The sequence below is a fragment of the Amborella trichopoda genome, chromosome 12, assembly GCF_054954075.1.
Source record: "Amborella trichopoda isolate Santa Cruz 75 chromosome 12, AtrichopodaSantaCruz75HAP2 v2.0, whole genome shotgun sequence".
Classification (NCBI taxonomy): Eukaryota; Viridiplantae; Streptophyta; class Magnoliopsida; order Amborellales; family Amborellaceae; genus Amborella; species Amborella trichopoda.
This window is the reverse complement of record NC_142347.1, coordinates 2,128,164-2,139,888: the sequence shown is the minus strand read 5'-3', so window position 1 is coordinate 2,139,888 and position 11,725 is coordinate 2,128,164.

The following is an 11,725-nucleotide window of genomic DNA, read 5'->3' as shown; positions in this document are numbered from 1 at the left end:
GAAAGAGATGATGCAACAAAGGGGCCAAATAAAAAAAAAAGGTGAAATATACCAAAAAACCTTTTACTTATGGTCGCAATCACTCTTGTCCGTCAGATTTTAAATACAGTGGTTGTAAGTGTGTGTCATTGATTAGACTCAACTTTTAAAAATTTTTTTTTTTCAAATTTTACAACACACCCAAGTCGGCCAATTTAGCATCTAATGATTAAGAGTATTTGTAACCTTGTGGTAACAATGACAAATAGTTGCCTAGTATAAAATCCTATAAAAACATTGAAACCCACGGTCCAAAAAATTCTTCAAAAACTACTACATTCAAATTTCAAAACTTACTTTTATTTTTCGTGTGAATGATCATTATATGGTAGATATCATGAACCTCTAAAAATTAAGATTCAATTATATGAGTAGTGATCATGAACCTCTGAAAATTTGGATTCAAGATCCATGTATGAGATCGATTGCAGAGGGAGGATGAGAACAGCGGATTCATCAAAACTCGACCCAACTAAGGATCCATGTTGATATCTTTTTTGGGTGTCCTTGATCCTATCAGTTTTTCCAGTTTGGTAAACTTGGCAGCTGTATATCAATTTGCATGCTGCAACTGATGTTCATTGAACAGAGACTGACAGTGGTGAATTCAATTAAGCACCTTATCAACCACCAAACTGAATGAAATTTCAGTAGCAATTTCCTAAGAAACTGCTATTGAACCACTAGATTTCATCTTAAATTGAGATCATCAGACTTAAGTTTCTGAGCACTATGAAGCCATACACATATTGCAGTGAACTTATTTCAAACTCCTTACCAGATATCGGATGGACCAATCCATCCAGTAGGCTCAAGAATGTTTCCCTTGAAATCAATAGAGTAGAGCACATATGAACTTATGCACTGACCTTGTGTATTTCTGTTTGAGCACGATTAGGATTATAAATGATCCAAACTCACCCAAACACACAGAGAAAGAGGTGAGAGCTTGAAAAACCTCATTTCTTCTTCTAAAAGTATACACGGGATCTGAATCTGGATCCGATTAGATCCAAAAGATTCAGATCTAGATCACATCTTAAAAGTATACATGGGATCTAGATCCGATCGGATCTAGAATATTCAGAATAGAGATCTAGATCTAGACCCAATCAAATCCAAAAAAAATATTTTATACCTATAAAATAATATAAATTAATATGTAACAAAAAATACTATATAACGATAAGTATATATATATATATATATATATATATATATATGGAAAAAGCTAACAATAATTAGGTAGCTATAATAACTAGTAATATTGGTACAATCCCAACCGTCAGATCTTCATCATGTGGTTCAGAATGTATGTTACTATATAAATTTTAATACTTTTTCTAGAAATCGAATCATAATGAAATTTTAGATGTGTGTACTAAAAATAGGGCTCACAATTAAAAACTATGTAAAAAGTATTTTTTAAAATATAAATGACCAAAATACCCCTAAAAATGATGTTGTGTAATTTGGTCCTTTTAAATTGCTAAAAATAATTTTTTTATATTTTTATATGGTGCGCAATAGTGTTAGGTATATACATCTAAAATTTCATCTTAATCAGATTTATATAAAAAAATAAAATAAAATTCATATAGTGATATGTATTTTGAGCCACATAATGAAGATCTGACGGCTGATATTTTACTTATATTATCATTCATTATAGCTGCTCAGCTAAGGTTTACTCATATATTGAAATACATACCACTATTTTAATTTTAATTTATTTATTTTTTATATTTCTGATTAGGATTAAATTTTAGATGTATATACCTAATACTATTGCGCACTATATAAAAATATCAAAAAAAATTGAATGTCTATATCTAGCGTATCATATAAAAATATGAAATTCTGGATTATGTTGCCAACCCTTTTAAGGGACGAGGGTTAGGCATCCATTTTCCCTTGTTTGAGAACATAGTCCTAACTTTTTCTTATTATAAAACACGCCCTAAAGTAGTGTCATCTTGTAACAATGACTTGTGTGAGAAAAAAAAGATATTTATGAAATGGAAAAATGTGAAAAAAAGATATTTATGAAATGGAAAAATATGGCAAATTGGAAGTTGATGAGTCATCTTAAGAAATTTTTATGTACTAATGACTCAAATGTGAGCACCAATACCATCGTGCTCCAACACCTTGACGAGGAATTTGAAGTCGAACTTTCTAGGAAGAAAACCTTCACCAATAATCTAATATTTATTTGAAAAATATCCATGATGGGTGAAAAACTACCAATAAGTTGTCATCTAAAATGAATAGAGCCATTAAATCATGATTGGATGTTGAGAGTGCATGCTACCATTTGAATTGAATTTTAATATTATTTTTTACAAGTCTTATCAAGATAAAACTTCAAGCATATTTATCTGACGCTATCAAACACTAGACAAATATAAAACAAATATTTCTAGAAACTTAAAATGATCAAAATACCACTAACATATTTCAAACAGTATTTGGCTATTTTAAGTCTTTGGAAATATTTATTTCATGTTTTTTTGTGTGCCCTAGTATGCAATGCACAAGCCCAAAATTTCAGCTGATTTTATTTGTTAATAAAATACAATTCATATAGTGATGTATGATCAAGATTTGACGGCTAGAAGTATAACAAAAAATTACTATTCATTTTGAGTGACAACCTATTAGTAGCTTTTTCTAAACATATATATACACGTACTTACATAAGGAAAAGTTTATATAAGTGTAAGGCTCTAAACAATCAAATTAGGGCGCACATAAAAAATTTCACTAGAAGAGATTGTTTTGAAGCCTAAATATCCTCAAATTGATCATCTCGACCTCAAGATGCATAGATATGAGAAAAAAGTGGATTTCATATTTTGAAAATAGTACCTCTTGTAATACATTTTTGGACAGTCAATTTTCAAGATTTTCAAATTCTCATAGATCTACTCAATCTCCACTATTTTTAAAGCTTTAAATTTTATAATTAAATATGAAAATATATTTGAAGGTTATCACAAAGATTTCCTATATTAAAACTACATTTCTCGATACTATTTGAAGGTGAGCTATATTTTGATTGTTTAGATCCTCGGCTCTATACAAACCACACCCATTTTATAATTAGAGATAAAAATATATTTTAAAGCTATCACAAAGATTTCTAATATTAAAACCACATTTCTCAACACTATTTGAAGGTGCGCTTTACTTTGATTGTTTAGAGCCTTGTTGCATACAAACTGCACCATTTACATAATGGTTTGGTCTAAGTATCATCCACTTGGATTGAGTGAGTGGGGTTGGGTCCAAGTCCACCCTGGCCCTAAGACTGGGTTCACCCACGATGTCTACGCCCTTAGCTATCTAATTGATGTCCTAAATATAGGCTCTCAAGGTCCCCGGCTCTCAAAAGGAGTACCAATTTGGTATTTTATTCATACAAGAAATGGAAATCTATCTCGCTCTCTCAAATAGAAGCATTTTCAAGAAATGGGAAATTGTTTTTATACCTTAGCAGCGTTTGAAAAAGTAGGCCGAGTCGTTTCTACTAGTTACTCGGGCTCAAGAGCAGCATATTTAAAAATAAATAAAAAATTATAAGATATCCTAAAAAAAATAAGAAAAATATTTGCAATATGTTTATTTATGTTTTCTATCATTTTGGTAAAGATTGGAATGTATTTTGGCAATGAATATTTATTTTTACATTTTTTTTCATTTTTTTAAAAAAAATTCGAAAATGCCTCACGTTACCGACTCATTTTTAAAATGTATTTTTTGCTAATTTTTTAGGGTACGGTTTGTATAGAGCCGAGGCTCTAAACAATCAAAGTAAATCGTACCTTCAAATAGTGTCGAGAAATTGCTTTCAATACTGAAAATCTTTGTGATAGCCTTAAAATATATTTCCATCTTTAAAAAATAATATAGATCGAGCAAATCTATGAAAACTTGAAAATTGACAGTCCAAAAATGCGTCACAAGATGCACTATTTTCAAAAGTTGAAATCCATTTTTTTTCTCACGTCTAAGCATCTTGATGTTGAGATAATCAACATGAAGATATTTGGGCATCAAAACAACCTCTTCTAGTCAAATTTTTGAGGTAGGCTCTGATTTGATTGTTTAGAGCCTCGACTCTATATAAAAAAATTTCAAAATTGTCACCTAGTTGTGTTTTGTTAAATTTTATTTTAAATATATTTTCTTATTTTTTGAGGCTTTTTATTTTTTACTAATTTTTATATGCTACAATACTCGACCTGAGTAACTTGAATTCGGGCAAGTAGTTGTTTGAATTGACAACACCGTATTAAATGTCTTTTAAAATGTGCTTTTTAGCGAAAAGGGAGTTCAGCTTGGGTGGTGAGCAATTGAGAAAAGCAACCTTTTGTATCAAGTTTGATTCAAATACCAATCACAAAAGAAAAAGAAGAAGAAAAAACAAGTATCGGAAACCGGTGCGATCCATAGATTTCCACTCAACAAACGTGCCATATAGAGAGGAGAATGGCAATGATAGAAGGAAAGTGGGAGCGGAGAGAGAGAGAGGGGCAATGAACCCTCTAGAGAAAAGGAAGTGAGAGAGAATGAGAGAGGTAGGGCTGAGAAAATACCCGGTTCGGATTTGAAACTTAAAATTTGGATCTTGTTTGAATCAATGAATCCAAGATTTGGATTTGAAATTTGGATCTAGATGTGAAATTTGGATATGTTTGGATCAATCAGGGTACAAGTATCCAACATGGTTATTGAAATATTATGTATTATTATATAGATATATTATATATTGTTTACGCTTAGATCTGCACCGTCTCTGTGATGAGATCTGCTCAAATCTTAGCAAAAATTGTATTATTTTTTTAAAAGGTAGAGAAAATGGGGTCGTTTGAATTATGGGCTCAGAAAAATCCCAGATCTATACATATCCGGTCTTTTTCTAAGTACACATGTGGCGTTGGCTCCAAATCCGTATTTTGACCTAAAAACGCTTCTAAATTTAATTAAATATAAGGATGAATTAGTTTCCAGAAAAAATCAAATAAAACAGATAATTAAACAATGAAAAACAAACTAAATTAAACAAATAAAGATATACTTACCTCTAGGGACCCGAAACCCAAAGTTTTAGGCTTGGATCAGGCATCTCTTCCGATTTACGTCACCATCTCCTTTTTTGGATGTCTTTGCTTGCTAAAATTGGTAGATCTAAGGTTCTTTTGACCTAGATCTAGGGTTCTTAAGGAACAGAGAAAAGCTGAGAATTTTATGTAGGGTCTACCTAGGCTTTTCTTGGTATTAGAGGAGAATTTCTTTAGTTTTTTAAGGTTTTTGGGATCTCCATAGGTTGAATATGACTTCTGATATTTTCTCTAATTTTTTGGGATTTTTTCTAAATTTTTAGGAATTTTTTAAAGGTTTTTCCTATTTTTGGTATTTTTAGGTTATTTTTCTAATTTCGAGAATTTCTAATGGATATTTGTGGTTTCTGGTCTCTCTTTTTGGGTTATGAAGGGGGTATTTATAAAACTTCATTGGTGACTTTTTTAGAGTTTTTTCGGATTTGTTCGGATTTATTTTGAAGTTTTAGCCTTATATAATTAAAGAAAACGCGTTTACTGCATCATCAGATGCGATGATTGTGCCATCATGCCCAAATTGTCATTTCTTATATCTTTTTATTCGTAGATCTGATTCGGGAGATTCATGGACCGTTGGAAAGATCTCGAGCTCTACTTCAAGTTAAAATAGGTTTTAGGAAGTTTTGGAATCATTATATTGGGTCTAAGTTGCTTAAGGTATACAAAAGTTTATGTGGTTCTTTAGGACCAGAATCGAGGGCTTTAAGAGTTTCTTTAGCTAGAATTTCGAGAGGGGTGTTTACAGTTGTCCCTCTTTGGCATTCACCTGGGACACCAGATGATTGGCAAAGAAGTAGACACCTGAGACATGCTGGGAAGGAAAACCTTTTTCGAGAGATTATTCTTTTGAATGACCAGTACCCTATGGGTAGGAGGTACGCCGATTGATGCTTTTGATCCTTAAGACATCGAATTGGCACTGCTATCTTTGAGTTAGTGCGGTTGAGTGGTCTCCGACAATCGGGATCCGGAGTGACAGTCAACATGAACCGTACTATCTTTGAGCTGGTGACACTCCTTGTTGTAGTCACTCCAATGCTACCTGCGAAGCAGCCAGTGTAGTCATCTTCGACATTAGACTTTTTTCTTGGGGTCTGATTCTTCCTTCGAAAGAGATTTTGATTTAGAAGAAATGATGGGATGATGAATTTCTGGCTAATTGAATTTTACGTTCGCCTTCGATTCTGATTCTTGGGGTCCATAGTTTCAGGGTTTTTGGTATGGGAACCTATGGGTTGGTCTCTGTTTTCCTAAGGGTTTGCAAGCATCGCAATCCAGGATTTAGTGGCGGTGAACACATCATATCCAAGCCTCCATGAAACTCTTTTGTTTTTTAAAAAAGTTTTAGAAAGTTTTGAAGATAGATTGAATTTTGAAATAGAAACAGAGTTTGGGGCTGCATTTTAACCAAAGAAATTAAAGTTTTTGAAAATTCACAAAACACATAGGAGAAATTTTGAAGATGGATGAGAAATTTTGAAAAACAAGTTTTGGTAAGCAGTTTAGGCCCATGCTACCATGGAGCTCTCTCTTCTTCTTCTTCTTCTTCTTCTTCTTCTTCTTCTTCTTCTTCTTCTTTTTTCATGAGTTTGTCGAGCCTTTACTTGGGACTTTCAGGATGAGGAATCACTAAGTACTTCCAATCTTAGCTCTTATGTCACAATTCAAGAAAGACTATTTCTTATTTTTCCGAGCAAACCAGTGTCTTGGATAATATGAGATGTGCCTTAGAGTGTTCAAAATATCCTTGGACTTCCAATTTGTTCCTCCCCTACCATATTTTTGAAGTTCAGATAGTCGAGCCTCTTCAAGTTTTACTTGGATTGATGCCTTCTTTTGCTTTCTAACGCCATTCTGACTTGAAAAGAGAAGAATTTCTGGACATTTTTGAGAGGAGACGAAAAGATAAAGAAAATCTATTTTTCTATCACCCCGGGGTCCCTTTCAGATGTTTAGCCCGATAGCTGTTTTTTCAACGCTCAGGGTTCCTTTCGGATTTTTAACCCAGCGGATTTTTTTTTTCTCTCTGCCGCTAGGGTCCCTTTCCAGTGTTCATCCTAGTGACTTTTTTTCCAACGCTTGAGATTCTTTTCGATTTTCATCTCAGCGGATTTTTTTTTTTTTTTCTTTTAAAGAAGATAGAAACAGAGGAGGAGGAAAAGAGTTGGTGGCGTTTTTTTCCTTCTTGTGGCACTTCATCCTAAAAAAAACATATAAGAACTCGATCATCCTTCCTTCTTCCAAGTGGCAGGGAGGTCCCAGCCTTGGTTATCCTTTGATTTTCCTTGCCCCTAATTGGTATATGATACTTTCTTGACTAAGGTTGTCGAATTCTTATAGAATCTTTCTTCATTGGATTGCTTTACTCGAGCTTTGATCTTGACTTGGAGTCACTCTCAGCATTCTAGTCCTTCAATCTCTTGATGGGTCGGCTAAGCTCATGACTCGTAGTCACTCTCAGGAATAGTATTTCTTGAGGTACATAGCATTGATAGGATCATTCAGTTCTTCCTTCAAGGTTCCTGAGTTTGTAGGAATTGCCTGAATAGGTTTGGGTTATGACATATGGTCCTTCCTAATTAGGCTTGAACTTTCCTAATTCGTGATGATTCACCGTCGAATGGAAGATTTTATTTAGAACTAGATCCCCAACTCTGAATTCTAGGAGTATCACCTTCTTTCGATATGCTCACTCAATTTTGTGATGATAGAATATCATTTTGTCAACTGCTCATAGTCGTCTCTCATCCAGGGTTTCAAGAGTGGCTAGTCAGGCTTCAGCCTGTTGCTTATAGTTTGATTCTTTGTGAGAAAGTACCTTAAGAGAGGGTATTTCCACTTCGATTGGAAGTACTGCCTACATGCCATAGACTAATGAATAGGGAGTCATCGCTGAGGCTGTTTTCTCAGTGGTTCTATAAGCCTAGAGTGCAGCTTGTAATTTCTCATGCCAATCCTTGCCACCTTCTATGGTTCGATTGATGTTCTTCAAGAGGGCTTTGTTGGTCGCTTCTGCTTGACCATTGCCTTGGGGATAATAGGGCGAAGAAAACTTATGCTCGATTCCAAACACTTTACACATCACTGCTACCTTTTCATTTTTGAAGTTAGTCCCATTATCAGTGATGTTCATTTCAGGGACTCCAAATCTATGAATGATGTTGTTTGTAATAAATCTGGTTACATGTTGTCATTCTATTTTGGTGAATGAAGCAGCCTCGGCCCACTTTGTGAAATATTCAGTAGCAGTGAGGATAAACCTGTATCCATTAGAAGCGCTTGGTGTTATCATTTCGATTATGTCAAAATGGCCAGACATGAGGTGTTGAATTGAGTGGCATGGAAGGAGCCTGTATGAGATCCCCATAAACTTGATACTTAGGACATCCCTTCACATATTTCCAACAGTCTTCGGCCATAGTAGTCTAGTAATATCCTTGTCTTCTGACTTTCTGAGCTAGGAGTGTTGCCCATGTGTATCCTCCTTCCGCAATTCTTTGAGCATCGTGTCGACTTCTGGTTAGTCAATACACCTTAAGAGGATTCTTTCAAAGGACTTCTTATAGAGGATGTCGTCTTTGATCAAGAAGCTTCTTAATGCATCCCTATCTCTCTTTAAGGTTCATTCGGATACGTTCCATCTTTGAGTAAAACCGATACATCATGATATCAGGGTTTAACTTTGACTATCTGGTTAGCCCCGAGGGTGAACACTTTTTCTCCCCATTGTGATTCTTGATCTTGCTCTTCCGACTCCATCTTGGGATAAGAAGGATCACTCTTGTGTTTAATGTAGAATGGTTGGATACTCATTTGGGGAGGAATGTCCATCATTTATGCGAGAGTTGTTAAGGTATCGGCTAACCGGTTGTTTTCCCAAGTCACATGTTAAAAGGTTACTTTTTTGAAGCATTTTGATAACTTTACAATTGAGCCTTGGTAGAGCTGGAGCTTTTTGCCTTTAACCTTCCATTCTCCGTTAATTTGATTTATTACAAGCAAAGAACCGCCCATGACCCATAATAATTCAATTTGGAGTTCACGGGCATTCTCGAGACCAGCTATTAAGGCTTCATATTCTGCAACGTTGCTTGTGCAGGGAAAATTGAGCCTTATAGCGGTTGGTAACATTATTTTTTCTGGAGAGCATAGGATGACTCTGGCACCAGTGCCGTATTTATTCCTAACCCTGTCAAAGTATAACTCCCAAATGGGATCCTCAATGACAAAGAGGTCCTCATCAGGGAGATCTGTTTTGATGGGGACACAGTCAGGTAAGGCATATTCGGCTAAATGATCGACAATTGCTTGCCGCTTGACTGATTTCTGAGTAACTTATTTGATGTCAAATTTACTTATGATCATTCTCCATTTGACTAATTGTCCATTTAAAACCTGTCTTTTTAGCCGGTACTTGAGTGGACCCATCTTGGATATCAGCTTGATAGTATGAGAAAACACATAATGCATCAACTTTTGAGTTGCCGACACTAAGGTTAGACAATATTTTTCCACATCCGAGTATCGTATTTCATAGTCAATCATTGTCTTAGTGATGTAGTAGATGGTCTTCTCTTTTCCTTGGTCATTATATTGCCCTAACATCGCCCCCATTGTCTTATCTGTGACAGTAACGTAAAGGAATAGAGGTTTGTTGGGATCAGGTGGACTTAAGATCGGTGGGTTAGAAAGGTACTCTCGTATACGGTCAAAGGCTTTTTTGACATGTCTCATCCCAGATAAATGGGGTGTCCTTCTTTAAGAGACAATTGAATGGGTCACATTTCTCAGCTAATTGAGATATAGCTTGTATTCTACCTTGCAACCTACAAAATTTCTCGTATATTCTTTGGAGGTAGCATTTCTGATAGAGCCTTAATTTTCATTGGGTCCACTTCTATTCCTCTTTGGAGGTAGCATTTCTGATATAGCCTTAATTTTTATTGGGTCCACTTCTATTCCTCTTTGGCTCACTTGGAAACCAAGTAGTTTGCAAAACTCAACCCCGAAGGCGCACTTCTGAGGATTCAACTTTAATTGATGCTCTCGAAGTCGGTCGAATACTCTTTTCAAATTGAGAAGATGGGCATCCCGAGTTTTGGATTTGACAAGGATGTCATCCACATAGTATTCCATAATTTCATGCATCAAGTCATGAAATATAGTAGTCATGACCCTTTCGTATGTTGCCCCAGAATTTTTAAGACCGAAAGGCATGACTCTATAGCAGTATGTCCCCCAATTGCGTGATGTAGGAACCTCTTTTTTGGTCTTCTTTCACCATGAGGATCTGATTGTAGCCAGAGAAACCATCCATGAAGGATAACATTTGGTGTCGAGCAGTGTTGTTAACTAAGGCATCTATATTTGAAAGAGGAAAGTCATCCTTAGAACATGCTTTGTGTAGATCTCTATGATCGATACAAACTATGATTCTTCCATCTTTCTTAAGTACTACTACGATATTGGCTAACCAATCCGGATAGTCCACAGGTAAGATGAACTTTGCCTTTAAAAGTTTGTCAATATATTCTTTTATCTTCAACTCCAAGTGAGGCTTTTGTCGACGTAGTTTCTGTTTTTTTTTTTTGTATCTTTTTTTAGCTATCTAAAAAAAACAAGCTAAAGATGCTTCTAAAAGAAAAAGATTTTTTTTTTTTTAAAAAAAAGAAGAAGATAATGTCAAGAAAATTATAAGCTATGCAGATAAGATTTAACAACAAAAGATAAGATAAAAAAGATGAGATCTATTTTTAATCTAAACACATAAAAAAAAGAAAGCATAGACCTATCTTTTTTTTTTTGTTTTTTTTATTAAAAAATTATTTTATCAAAAGAGATAAAGATTCTTCCCTTCTTTTTTTTTTGGAAAGCGATAAAGATGCTTCTAAAAGACGCAATATATATATATATTCGCTTAAAGAAGATAAGTATGATCTAAAGAAAATAAAATACAATCTAAAAATGATAAGTATGAATAAAAGAAGATACGAAAAATATGATAAAGATGATATAAAGATGTTCTAGATGATCTAAAGATAAATATGATCAAGATGAGATCTAAAAGACGATTATCTAAAAAAGATAAAGATGATTTAAAAGATTGACTTAAAAGATGATCTAAAGATGAAGATGATCTTAAGCTAAAGATGATCAAGATAGATATAAAAGAAGATCTAAATAATACTAAAAACAACAACAACAACAACAACAACAACAACAACAACAACAACAAAAATAATAACAATAATAATAACAATAATAATAATAATAATAATAATAATAATAATAATAATAATAATAATAATAATAATAATAATAATAATTGATCTAAAAGATGAATATAAAAGAATATGATTTAAAAGATCCAAAAGATCATAAAGATTAAGAGAAAAAACATCCTAAATTTTTATGGAGAGAGAAACAATAAGATCTTGAAAGAATAGATCGAATCTAATAAAAAAGAAATCTTTTCAAATTTACCTTGTTTCTTCTTTTTTTTATTTTTTTATTTTTATTTTTATTTTTATTTTTATTTTTGCCGACAAAATAAATGTGAG